Source organism: Suncus etruscus, chromosome 1 (assembly GCF_024139225.1).
Source record: "Suncus etruscus isolate mSunEtr1 chromosome 1, mSunEtr1.pri.cur, whole genome shotgun sequence".
Taxonomy (NCBI): Eukaryota; Metazoa; Chordata; class Mammalia; order Eulipotyphla; family Soricidae; genus Suncus; species Suncus etruscus.
In genome coordinates, this window is record NC_064848.1 from 112,727,320 (window position 1) to 112,741,015 (window position 13,696).

Here is a 13,696-nt window from a genome sequence, read left to right on the forward strand (position 1 = left end):
CTGGACAGAGGCTGAAGGTGCCAATCTGATTGGCTTTAGAAAGAAAACAGAAGATAGTAAAATTTGCCTAAGGGGAAAGAATGACAGTGCTGTCATTTCAAAGTGGAGTTCTCAATAGATCTAAGAATTGTCTATTGCCAATCTATCCTAAGACACATAGACAAATTGAGAGAATTTAAAAACTTTGATAGTAACTTTATATTAATATAATATCCAGCAGTAGTCTATTTTTAGACCCTCCTTGTGATAGTGTTTTATAGTATCTGTCTGTGATGAATGGCAAGCACCATGGTAAGATTCTCTGACACAAGTCTATGATCTAGCTATCCTCAACTATTAGGCCCTCAGTAGGCCCTCAGTAAAGACAAGTATTAGACTCTTGGAAGTAGGGGAGACCTTTATTTGTCTCAATTTTGGCATCAGGGTATATATAGTGGCTTAAAATTTCTCTTACCAGAAACTGAAACCACACCATGATTTTCTAGAGTTTGTGACCATACTTCTAAATAAATTAAAAATTCTCTATCCAATAGTTAATTTTAAGATGGCATTGGGGTCAAAGTAGTACCTAGCAGAAACAAATTCAAATCATCTGGGAAGAAAAAGAAATTCCTTGAAGTTAGGATTCACACCTGTGCATAATAAAAAACTCTCAATGGTAAGAGAAAGCAGAACTAGTCAGTTGATAGGGATTAGAGATCTAGTACAGGGTGCTTGCCTTACATTTGGCCAAGCCAGGTTTGGTCCTCAGCACCTTAAATAGGACTCCAGAACCTGTCAGGAGCAATGTCTGAGCACAGAGCCAGGAGTAAGTCTTAAGAACTGCTGGAGATGCCCCCGCCCCCAAAAATCAAAACAAAACAAAAAAGGAACTAATCTGTTGATAGAAATAGCTTAAAACCATATTCAGGTCCATAAATACTTCAGTTATAGAATTCAAGATGTGTAACTTTTAGTTTGGGAGCCACATTGTAGATAATCAGGGATCACTCCTGAAAGTGCTAGGGACCATAAGTGGTGCGAGGGGTTGAACAAGAGTCAGCTACATACTGTAAGTACATTATCCCTTCACTAAGATGGACATATTTAACAAGTTCAGAAAAATGAGATAATGTTTTAAAAATAAAAATAAAACCAAGAATCAGAATCAGAAATGAATAGAAACTCTCAAATTAAAAAAATATACATTTGAGGGGCCAGAGAGATAGCACAGAGATGAGGCATTTGCCTGGCACACAGCCAACACAGGACAGACCTGGGTTTGAATCCTAACATCCAATATGGTCCCCCGAGCCTGCCAGGAGCAATTTCTGAGAGCAGAGCCAGAGTAATCCATGAGCGCTACTGGGTGTGGCCCCCCAAAATAATAAATAATAATAATAATAATAATATTTAAAATGTAGTACTCCAAAGACAGAGGAAATTTCTGCTGCTAGTATAAACATTATTAGTCATTCTGGGATATTTTTATTGTGTGTGGGGGGAAATAAAACAGATGCAGCATAAAAAATAATTTTCTTGTGTTATTGGGCTTATAAAAAGGCTAGGAAATTGCTAAAAAGAACAGGATATTTAAAAAGGAGAGAAACCAGAACCATGTGTTGTGAGCACACACAAATGTGCACTTCACTTACATGGAAACATTACATGGTGACTGACACTGCAGATCAAATTAGGGGAAAATGAGCTTTTCAATAAATTTTCTGAGACAATTTGTTATTCTATGGAAAAATAATAAAATTGGATTTTATTTTCTTCCAACTGGGTCACAGTTTCAGGGTAGGACCTTTCACTTCTAGTAGCTTCTTCCAAGTTTTGAGAGGCACATGACAATGGAAGCATATGGTTGTAGGCTTTTGTAAAACTAGAAATAAAGGTACTTTGACTGTAATGTTTAGGATCATTGTCCCTTTCTATTCTGCCTCTCTGTCATAATGTGTGTGTGTGTGTGTGTGTGTGTGTGTGTGTGTGTGTGTGTGTGTGTGTGTGTGTACTGTCACCAAAACATCTGAGAGATTTTTCATTTTTTGTTTCTGGTGAAAAGGAAGTCCTTTGGGAGAGTCATTGCATTTGAGTTTACTGAGTATTTTTGTGGTTTGCACTCATTGTATCATTTAAATTATTGCTAACTTCTGTCCTATAAAGAATGAATCCCAGAAATACATTTTCTGTCCATAGATTAAACTGTGGAATCATGATATGTATAGGGAGATTAGAGATTATATCCTAGAATGTGGTCAGGGTTCCCGGCACTACATCTATGTAAAGGAATTTTTTTTTTTTGATTTTTGGGCCACACCTGGTAACGCTCAGGGGTTACTCCTGGCTATGCACTCAGAAGTTGCTCCTGGCTTGGGGGACCATATGGGACGCCGGGGATCGAACTGTGGTCCGTCCAAGGCTAGTGCAGGCAAGGCAGGCACCTTACCTCTTGTGCCACCGCCCGGCCCCTAACGGAATTTTTTTTAAAAGAATGAAATGTGTGGAGCCAAAAAAGTAGTGCATGAAAAAACATTCCAAACATAAGGTATTTAATATGTAAGTTCTCTTTGATCAAAAGTATATGAAATAATATTATTTGGGTTTTTGGGGATTGGGTTTGTTTGTTTTGAACCACACCCAGTAACACTCAGGGGTTACTCCTGGCTATGTGCTCAGAAATCGCTCCTGGCTTGGGGGACCATCTGGGGCAGTGGTCCTCAAACTATGGCCCACGGGCCACATGTTGTATTTGTATCTGTTTTGTTTCTTCATTGCAAAATAAGATATATGCAGTGTGCATAAGAATTCGTTCATAAGTTTTGTTTTTACTATAGTCAGACCCTCCAATGGTTTGAGGGACAGTGAACTGGCTCCCTGTTTAAAAAGTTTGAGGACCCCTGAGAGGCATCGGAAGATCGAACCATGATTCATTTCTAGGTCAGCCACATGCAAGACAAATGCCTTACTGCTGCACCACTGCTCTGGCTCTGAAATAATAATTTTTTTTTTTTGGTTTTTCGGGCCACACCCGTTTGATGCTCAGGGGTTACCCCTGACTAAGCGCTCAGAAATTGCCCCCTGGCTTGGGGGGACCATATGGGACGCCAGGGGGTCGAACTGTGGTCCTGATTCTTGGCTAGTGCTTGCAAGGCAGACACTTTACCTCTAGCGCCACCTCTCCAGCCCCAAATAAATAATATTATTTTTAAAAAGAACTATAATGTTTTCACAGAATAAAAAGTTCTGATGGGGGTAACAGAGAAATGATACAGCAGGTTGGGTATTTACCTTGCATGTAGCTGGCCTGGATTTGGTCCCCAACGTTCCATATGGTACCCTAGCACTCCAGAAATAATTCCTGAGTACAGAACCAGGAGTAATCCCTGAGTATCACTTAGTGTGTACCAGCACCAACAAAAAAGCGATTCTGACTTTTTGGAATGTAATTTTTTTTTCTTTTTGGGTCACACCCGATGACGCTCAGGGGTTACTCCTAGCTATGCACTCAGAAATCGCTCCTGGCTTGGGGGACCACATGGGATGCCAGGGGATCGAACTGGGGTCCGTCCTAGGTTAGTGCGTGCAAGGCAAACACCCTACCACTTGTGCCACTGCTCTGGCCCCTGGAATGTCATTTTATTTAACCTTATTTTGGGAAATAAGTCTTTTGTCATATTCAGCAGAGTTAGGGACAACTCAGTGGCACATTGCTTGAGGACCACACAATGCAAGGGACAGAACCTGGGACTCAAAGCATATACTCAGGCCTGTCAGACACAGCCTCAGTCCTATAAGGACAAACTTGCAAGTAGCCAGCATATCATATAATCTTGTTTGAGTTATTGTAAAAGGAAAGGATTGCTTTTATTATTTTATTTATCAACCCAGCTATCAAAGCATCTGAGTTTGGTTATATAAGATAGGTATTTAAACTGCATGAATTAAAGAATTCTCAGACTACTGCTGAGTACACAGGAGCCATAAAAGGAGACAGGAGCTCTACTATCATTGAATGGAAATTTTTGACTCAAATCTTTGCAAGCAACATGAAAGCATGGTCTACAATCGCAGTTTCAGCTCTGTTTCTGAATCCCTGAAGGTCTCCTCAGAGGCCTAGGGAGCGCACCCCCAAAAAACTGTCAACTAGAGGCAGAAGAAGAGTGCAGCTGCTTCACTTCACAGATGTGCCCTTTTACTAACCAAAGAACCCCACGACAACACGCAGGAAGAACCACACTACAAGCGTGACAATGGAAAAACCTCACAGGCAAACACCATGCACAGAGAATGAAGAGGAAAACTCGGATGACCTAATAAATTCCAACCACCTGATTAACCTCTTGGATAAGGAACTTAAAATAGCAATATGAAAGATGTTGTAGAACTCAAAGAAAGCATAGATTGATCTGAACACAACACAAAGACAGAAATCAGAAAACTCCAAACTGAAATAACATATCTGAAAAACATGATAGCTCAACTGAAAACCTCAATGGATGGCCTCACCAGCAGGGTATCAGCAGCTGAGGAGAGAATCGAAGTACTGGAAGATGTGATGCAGAAAAACTCAACACAACAGAAGAAATTGGAAAAGAACCTTAAGACAAACGAACAGGCAATGGAAAAAGTACTCAAGGAATGTGTATAGATGAAAATAGAAGTCTTTGATAAACTCAACAGAAAAAACATAAGAATCATTGGAGTCCCAGAGACCCAGGTAGGAGATCTCCAGGAAGAATCAACTGTCAAAGACATCATCAAAGAGATACTCCCAGAGTTAAAGACTAATGCAATTAAATCCTGCATGCCTGAAGAGTACCAGCTAAAAGAGACCCAAAGAAAAACACCCCAAGACACATCCTCCTTACAGTGACAAATCCCACAGATAGAGATAGAATACTGAAAGCAGCAAGATCAAAAAGGGAATTTACATTCAAAGGAGCATCCTTAAGACTTAGAGCAGACATGTCACAAGAAACTCGCAAGGCCAAAAGACATTGGTGAGATATTGTGACAAGACTGAATGAAATGAATGCCTCACTGAGGATACTACACCCAGCCTGACTCACATTCAGGTTTGAAGGAAGAATACATAGCTTCATGGATAAACAACAGCTCAGAAACTTCACAGATGATAAACCATAAACTTAAAGGAAAAACTGACAGGTCTACTCTAAGACAAGAGAGACCAACAAACACAGCAAACTTATCTACAAAGATGACATTAAATCCTATGACAATCATCTCCCTCAATGTCAATGGACTAAATTCACCAATTAAAAGACACAGAGTGGCAAAATGGGTCAAAAAGATGAATCCAAACTTCTGCTGCCTACAAGAAACACATCTGAATAGTCAGAACAAACATAGACTCAAAATCAAAGTCTGGAGGAAAATCATCCAAGCAAACAACAACCTCAAAAATGCTGGGGTGACCATATTAATATCTGATGACACCAACTTTATACTCAGAAAAGTGGTAAGGGACAAAGATGGACACTTTGTACTAATCAAGGGATATGTGCAACAGGAAGAAATCAGACTATTAAACATATATGCACCCCATGAGAGACCAGCAAATTATCTAATACAATTACTGACAAATCTGAAAGAAGACATCAATAATAACACAATCATTGTGGGAGACCTCAATATGGCCCTATCAACACTTGATAGGACAACCAGACTGAAACCCAACAAAAACATACTATCCCTGAAAAGTGTAATGGAAGAAAGAGGACTAGTAGATATATATAGGACACTCCATCCCAAAAAACCTGAATACACATTCTTCTCCAATGTACATGGTCATTCTCCAGGATAGATTACATGCTGACACATAAAGCATACCTTCATAAAATCAAGAGGATAGAAATCTTGTAGACTACCTTTGCTGACCACAAGGCTCTGAAATTAGATGTGAACTACAAAACCACACAGAAGAAAAACTTTAACAATTGGAAATTAAACACCCTGCTACTGAACAACCAGTGGGTCCAGGATGAAATCAAAAAGGAAATCAAAACTTTCCTGGAAACAAATGATAATGAAGTCACAAACTGCCAGAATCTATGGGACACAGCAAAAGCGGTCCTGAGAGGAAAATTTATAGCTCTACAAGCACACATCAGGAAGAAAGAAGGAGCATACCTGAATAACTTAATGAAGCAGCTCAAAAAATTAGAAAATGACCAACAAAAGGAACCAAAAATATGGAGACAGTAGAAAATAACAAAGCTGAAAGCAGAACTCAATGAAGTGGAAAACCAAAAAACAATCCGAAAGATCAACGAAAGCAGAAGCTGGTTCTTTGAAAAAATAAACAAGATTGATAGACCATTGGCAAAACTCACAAAGAAAGAGAGGGAGAAATCTGATAACCCGTATTAGAAATGAAAAGGGGGAGATCACGACAGAAATTGCAGAGATTCAAAGGGTCATCAGAGACTACTTTGAGAAACTTTATGCTACTAAACATGAGAACCTAGAAGAAATGGAAAAATTCTTGGACACTTATAATCTTTTACATTTAAGTAAGGAGGATGTAGCATATCTAAACACCCCCATCACTACTGAGGAAATTGAAACTGTAATCAAACATCTGCCCAAAAAGAAAAGCCCAGGCCCAGATGGTTTTCCTAATTATTTTTTTTCAAATCTTTCAAGAGGAGCTACTACCAATCCTAGCCAGGTGCTTCCATGAAATTGAAAACATGGGAACACTCCCAAACAGCTTTTATGAAGCTATCAACACCTTGATACGAAAACCAGACAGAGATGCTGCCAAAAAAGAAAATTACAGACCAATATCCCTGATGAATGCTGATGCAAAGATCTTCAACAAAATCCTGGCAAATAGTATCCAATGCATCATCAAGAAGATCACACACTACGACCAAGTAGGTTTCATCCCAGGAATGCAAGGATAGTTTAACATCCATAAATCTATCAACATCATACACAACATCAACAAGAAGAAAAATAAAAATCACATGATCATATCAATGGATGCAGAGAAAGCATTTGATAAGGTCCAACACCCATTCTTGATCAAAACTCTCAGCAAGATGGGAACGAAAGGAACTTTTCTCAATCTAGTTCAAGCCATCTACCACAAGCCAATGGCAAATATTATCCTCAATGGAGAAAAACTAAAAGCCTTTCCTCTAAATTCTGGTACAAAACAAGGCTGTCCTCTCTCACCACTCCTCTTAAACATAGTACTGGAAGTTCTTGCTATAGTGATCAGGCAAGAAAAAGATATCAAGGGAATTCAGACAGGAAAGGAAGAAATCAAGCTCTCATTGTTTGCAGATGACATGATACTCTACTTAGAAAACCCTAAACACTCTAACAAAAGGCAGGCTACAAAATTAACACACAGAAATCAATGGCCTTTTTATACACCAATAATGATAGGGAAGAGAAGGAAGTCAAGAAGGCAATCCCATTCACAATAGTGCCACACAAACTCAAATATCTTGGAGTCAACTTTACCAAAGACATGAAGGATCTATACAAAGAAAACTAAAAAGCCCTCCTCCAAGAAATAAGAGAGGACACACGGAAATGGAAATACATACCCTGCTCATGGATTGGTAGGATTAACATCATTAAAATGGCAATACTCCCCAAAGTATTATACAGATTTAATGCGATCCCTCTACAGATACCCATGACATTCTTCAAAGAAGTGGATCAAACACTTATGAAATTCATCTGGAACAATTAACACCCTCGAATAGCTAAAGCACTCTTAGGGAAAAGGAAAATGGGAGGCATTACTTTACCCAACTTTAAACTGTACTACAAATCAATAGTTATCAAAACAGCATGGTATTGGAATAAAGACAGATCCTCTGATCAGTGGAATAGGTTTGAGTTCTCAGACATTGTCCCCCAGACATACAATTACCTAATTTTTGACAAAGGAGCAAGAAATCCTAAGTGGAGCAGGGAAAACCTCTTCAACAAGTGGTACTGGCAGAACTGGTTAGCCACTTGCAAAAAAGCGAACATAGACCCCCAGTTAACATCATGTATGAAGGTAAAATCCAAATGGATTAAAGGCCTTGATATCAGACCGGATACCATAAGGTATATAGAACAACACATCGGTAAAACACTTCATGACATTGAGACTAAAGACATCTTCAAGGAAGTAACTACACTTTCCAAACAAGTGGATGCAGAGATCAACAGATGGGAATACATTAAACTGAGAAGCTTCGGCACCTCAAAAGAAATAGTGCACAGGATACAAGAGCCACCCACCGAGTGGGAGAAACTATTCACCCAACACCCATCAGATAAGGGGCTAATATCCAAAATATACAGGGCACTTACAGAACTTTACAAGAAAAAAACATCTAATCCCATCAAAAAATGGGGAGAAGAAATGAACAGACACTTTGATAAAAAAAGAAATACAAATGGCCAAAAGGCACATGAAAAAATGCTCCTCGTCACTAGTCATCAGGGAGATGCAAATCAAAACAACAATGAGATACCACCTCACACCCCAGAGATTGGCGCACATCACAAAGAATGAGAACAATCAGTGCTGGCGGGGATGTGGAGAGAAAGGAACTCTTCTCCACTGCTGGTGGGAATGCTGTCTAGTCCAACCTCTATGGAAAGCGATATGGAGATTCCTCCAAAATCTGAAAATTGAACTCCCATTCGGCCCAGCTATTCCACTCCTTGGGATATACCCTAAGAACACAAGAACACAATACAAAAACCCCTTCCTCACACCTATATTTATTGCAGCACTACTCACAATAGCCAGACTCTGGAAACAACCAAGATGCCCTTCAACAGACGAATGGCTAAAGAAACTGTGGTACATATACACAATGGAATATTATGCAGCCGTCAGGGGAGATGAAGTCATGAAATTTTCCTATACATGGATGTACATGGAATCTATCATGCTGAGTAAAATAAGTCAGAGGGAGAGAGAGAGATACGCAGAATAGTCTCACTCATCTATGGGTTTTTCAGAAAAAGAAAAGTCATTTTTGTAACAATCCTCAGAGACAATGAGAGGAGGGCTGAAACTTTCAGCTCACTTCATGAAGCTCACCACAAAGAGTGGTGGATGCAGTTATAAAAATAACTACACAGAGAACTACCATAATCATGTGAATGAATGAAGGAACTGGAAAGCCTGTCTAGAGTACAGGTGGGGGTGTGGTGGGATGGAGGGATATTTGGGACATTGGTGGTGGGAATGTTGCACTGGTGAAGGGGGTGTTCTTTACATGACTGAAACCTAATCACAATCATATATGTAATCAAGATGTTTAAATAAAGAAAAAAATGTTTGAAATAAAAAAGAATTCTCAAAATTCATAGATTATTATTAATATAAGAAGTAGTACACTAAAGAATGTACAATAAAATATGTGGGGAAGCAATCATTTAAAATAGGTCATAATGCTCAGTAATAAATATGTTGTGCTATTTTTTTCACATTTTAAAATGTAGTCTGGTTTGTTAAAAATTATACTTCAACATTTGCTAAGTAAAGTAGTACAGATTCAAAAGGACAAAGGCTGTATAAACATACTTACATGATGTACCTAGAATATCCAAATTTATGGGCAGAAGAATGGTAATTCCCAGGACTGGGATAAGAGGTGAAGGAGGAATTAATGTTTATTGGGAATGAAGTCTCAGTTTGACCCCCCCAGAAAATGTTCTGGAGGTAAATCTGAGAGTGATGGTTGCACACAATGTAAATATTCTTAAATCATTCTTATGTAAACTCAAAAATGGTTATAATGTAAATTTTATATATGTAGCCTTATAGTCAATATACAAAGATAAAAATACTCCATTTATTTTTCTTCTTATTAATAAAATTATCTTTTATAGAATTTATTATTCCTCTTAAAGAGAAATTATTCCAAAGTATACATATCTTACATACACACAACTTGGATCTAGGCTGAGATATAATATTCAGTCAGTGTGCAAAAGTGTGTCCTTGTATGATGTTAATGAAGCACTTCTTAAATTGATTTTACCAATGCTATATTAGAGTTTTATATATACTTTTTTCTTTTCAATTTTTATATATTAATATATATTTAATTATATATGAATTAATAGTATATGATATATAATTATATATTTAATAATCTATTAAATTGTATATAATTTAATATATTTATTTAAATAATAATATATTTATTTAAACACCATGATGACAAACATGTTTGTAGTTGGTCTTCAGTCTTAAAAAGAACATCCCCCTTCATCAGTGCAATATTCCCACCACCAGTGCTCCCCATCTTCCTCCTCCCCCAACCCCTTGCCTGTATTTGAAACAGGCATGCAACTTCTCTAACTCATTAACATTGTCGTGATAGTTGTTAGTATAGTTCTTTCTCTAACTGGGATTCGAACCAACCACCCTTTGGTCCTGGATCGGCTGCTTGCAAGGCAAACGCCGCTGTGCTATCTCTCTGTGGTGAGCTTCAAATTGTGAGCTGGTCCTTCTGGCCATTCCAGCCCTCATCTCTATTGTCTCTGGGTGTTATTACAATAATGTCTTTTACTTTTCTTAAAACCCATAGATGAATGTTTATATTTGGTGTCTTTCTCTCTCCCACTGACTTATTTCACTCAGCATAATAGTTATCATGTCCATCCATGTAAGGAAAATGTCATGACTTCATCTCTCCTGATAGGTGCATAATATTCCATTGTGTATATGTAGCACAGTTTCTTTAGCCATTCATCTGTTGAAGGGCATCTTGGTTGTTTTCAGATTCTGGCTATTGTAAATAACAATGCAATGAATATAGGTATGCAGAAAGCATTTTGTATTGTGTTTTTTGTGTTCCTAGGGTACATCCCTAGGAGTAATATAGCTAGATCACATGGGAGCTCACTTTCCAATTTTATGAAGAATCTCCATATTATTTTCCATAAAGGCTGGTCTAGAGGGCATTCCCACCAGCAGTGAATGAAAGTTCCTTTGTCTCCATATCCAGCTAGCACTGATTGTTCTTATTTTTTGTGATGTGTACCATGGTACCTCATTGTTGTTTTGATATGCATCTGATTTGATTGCATTTGATTAGTGATGTGAAGAATTTTTTCATGAGCCTTTTGGCCATTTGTATTTCATCTTTGAAAAAGTATCTGTTCATTTCTTCTCTCCTTTTCTGATGGGGTTAGATGTTTTATCATGTTAAGTTCTGTCAGTATCTTGTATATCTTAGATATTAGTCCCATATCTAATGGGTGTTGGGAATGGACAAACCCTTAAATGATATGTATATATGAATATATATATGTTTATGGCATAGATCTGAACAATGATCTCATGGTTTATATTTATCACTAAAATCATCAAATTGTCTATATTAAATATACACAGCTATTTGAATGTAAATCATACATTTTATTTTATTTTATTTTTGGTTTTTGGGCCACACCCGGCTATGCTCAGAGGTTACTCCTGGGTATCTGCTCAGAAATAGCTCCTAGCAGGCACGGGGGACCATGTGGGATGCCGGGATTTGAACCAATCACCTTAGGTCCTGGATCGGCTGCTTGCAAGGCAAACGCCGCTGTGCTATCTCTCAGGGCCCCAAATCATACATTTTAAATGAGCTGTTAAGTATGAGCAAATAATGGTAATGATACTTAATTATGGTAGAAACAAATCAATGCACATACAAATTTAAAAGTTAAGTATTTATATATGTATAATCATCATATGAATTTGTGACTGACTTAATAGATGCTAGAATGTTTAAGAGAGATATATTAATTAATTCCAATTAATTAATCAAATATATTTATAAGATAAATATTTTACATGGCATAAGTGATTTGATTGCTTACATGAATAACAGGAAATAAACACTACTCAGAGAAGCATAACAAAAAAGATCAAAACACACCCTCCAGATATTTGGAATGTGAAGTTACATTCAGAAAAAAAAAGTATAAAATAAATTTCCCAGGTTACTTATCCTCTAGAGAGTGGTAGAACAGTAATTCAGACTTGGAATGCCCTTTAGCACCTAACAACTATAATTATTGTACTTTAAGAAAAGAAAACACCACACAAAAAAATCTCATACAAGACAGATGTTGTAAAACAAATAAAAAGGAGATCTCATTTTATCCATCTAGATAATAATGTCAAGTCATAGTATTGACAAAACTATGAATGGACAAGGACTCTTATTAAATATTGATGCTGGCATGTAAATTATTGGAAGCAACTAGAAAGGGTTGTTTTGAAGTATAGTAAAGCTTAAACATTCTAATGATTTTGTCTCTACTATAGCTCGAGCATTGCTCAGTGGGTGCAGAAGGGGACATGTGAAAGAATCCTTATAGAAGTATTATTATCAATAACAAAAACAAAAATGGAAAACCTAAATATACCTTAATAGAACAACAAATTAAAAAATCTGATCATACAATGTAGCAAAAGCTCTTAATGTTTTGGGCCTGGAGAAATAGCACAGCGGCTTTTGCCTTGCAAGCAGCCGACCCAGGACCAAAGGTGGTTGGTTTGAATCCCGGTGTCCCTGTGCCTACCAAGAGTTATATCTGAGCAGACAACCAGGAGTAACCCCTGAGCAACGCCGGGTGTGGCCAAAAAAAAAAAGTTCTTGATTTTTTAATTTCATCATTAAAATTTAATTTAAATATCAATATGTTTATTCATCTGAGTGTACAAACCAATATATTTTAGTAAATTTCTAAGTGTGCAGTATTAAAAAAAACACGTTTTACTTATTTATTTTTATTTGGGGACTACGAATGGTAGTGCTCAGAGCTTACGCCTGGCTCTGTGCTTAGGGATCATTTTGGTGGTTTTTGAAGGACTATATATAGTTCTGGGAATTAAACTAGAGTCCACTGCACTCAAAGCAAGTGCCTTAAGCCCTGTACTGTGTCTTCAACCCAAGAATTAATTTTAGAACGTTTTTGTTACTATAAAAATACCTATTATTCCTCTTTGATTAATTCTATCACACATTCCCAGCCCCAAACAACATTAATTGACTTTGCATACATGGGTTTACATTTATAGGTGGAAATATATATCTACAGATTTGATCATGTATTTATATTAATAAAATAATAAAATTGTATTTATCTTATGGTTTCTTATAATTTGTAAAACTGATAATACACAGGTACAGATATATGTTTCTGCTGTATTTTCATATTTATAAAGTATCTCATAAGTTTTTCAAATGTTTAAATTTGAAAAATTAAATGTCAATTTTGATTAATAATCATTTTACATGTAACCAAGAAAGAAGCATAGCCTCTACTTAATATTACTTTGTGAGTAATAAAATATTTATGTGAGGATACTAAAATACTATCCTATACTCAAAATTGTGAAATAGATAGTGGAGAGTAAATATATTTGGTTTTTGGGTCACATTCGGCAGCGCTCAGGGGTTATTCCTGGCTCTATGCTCAGAAATCATTCCTGGCAGGCTCAGGGGACCATATGGGATGCCGGGATTCGAACCAATGACCTTCTGCATGAAAGGCAAACGCCTTACCTCCATGCTATCTCTCCAGCCCCGAGAGTGAAAAATATTACTGATCTTCCCAAATAATTCTCAGTGAGAATATGTTTGATTTTGAAACTATCTTAAAAATGTTTTTAGAGTGTGAAAGGTTTATTCTTTCTATTTTTTTTTCCTTTTATTTTATT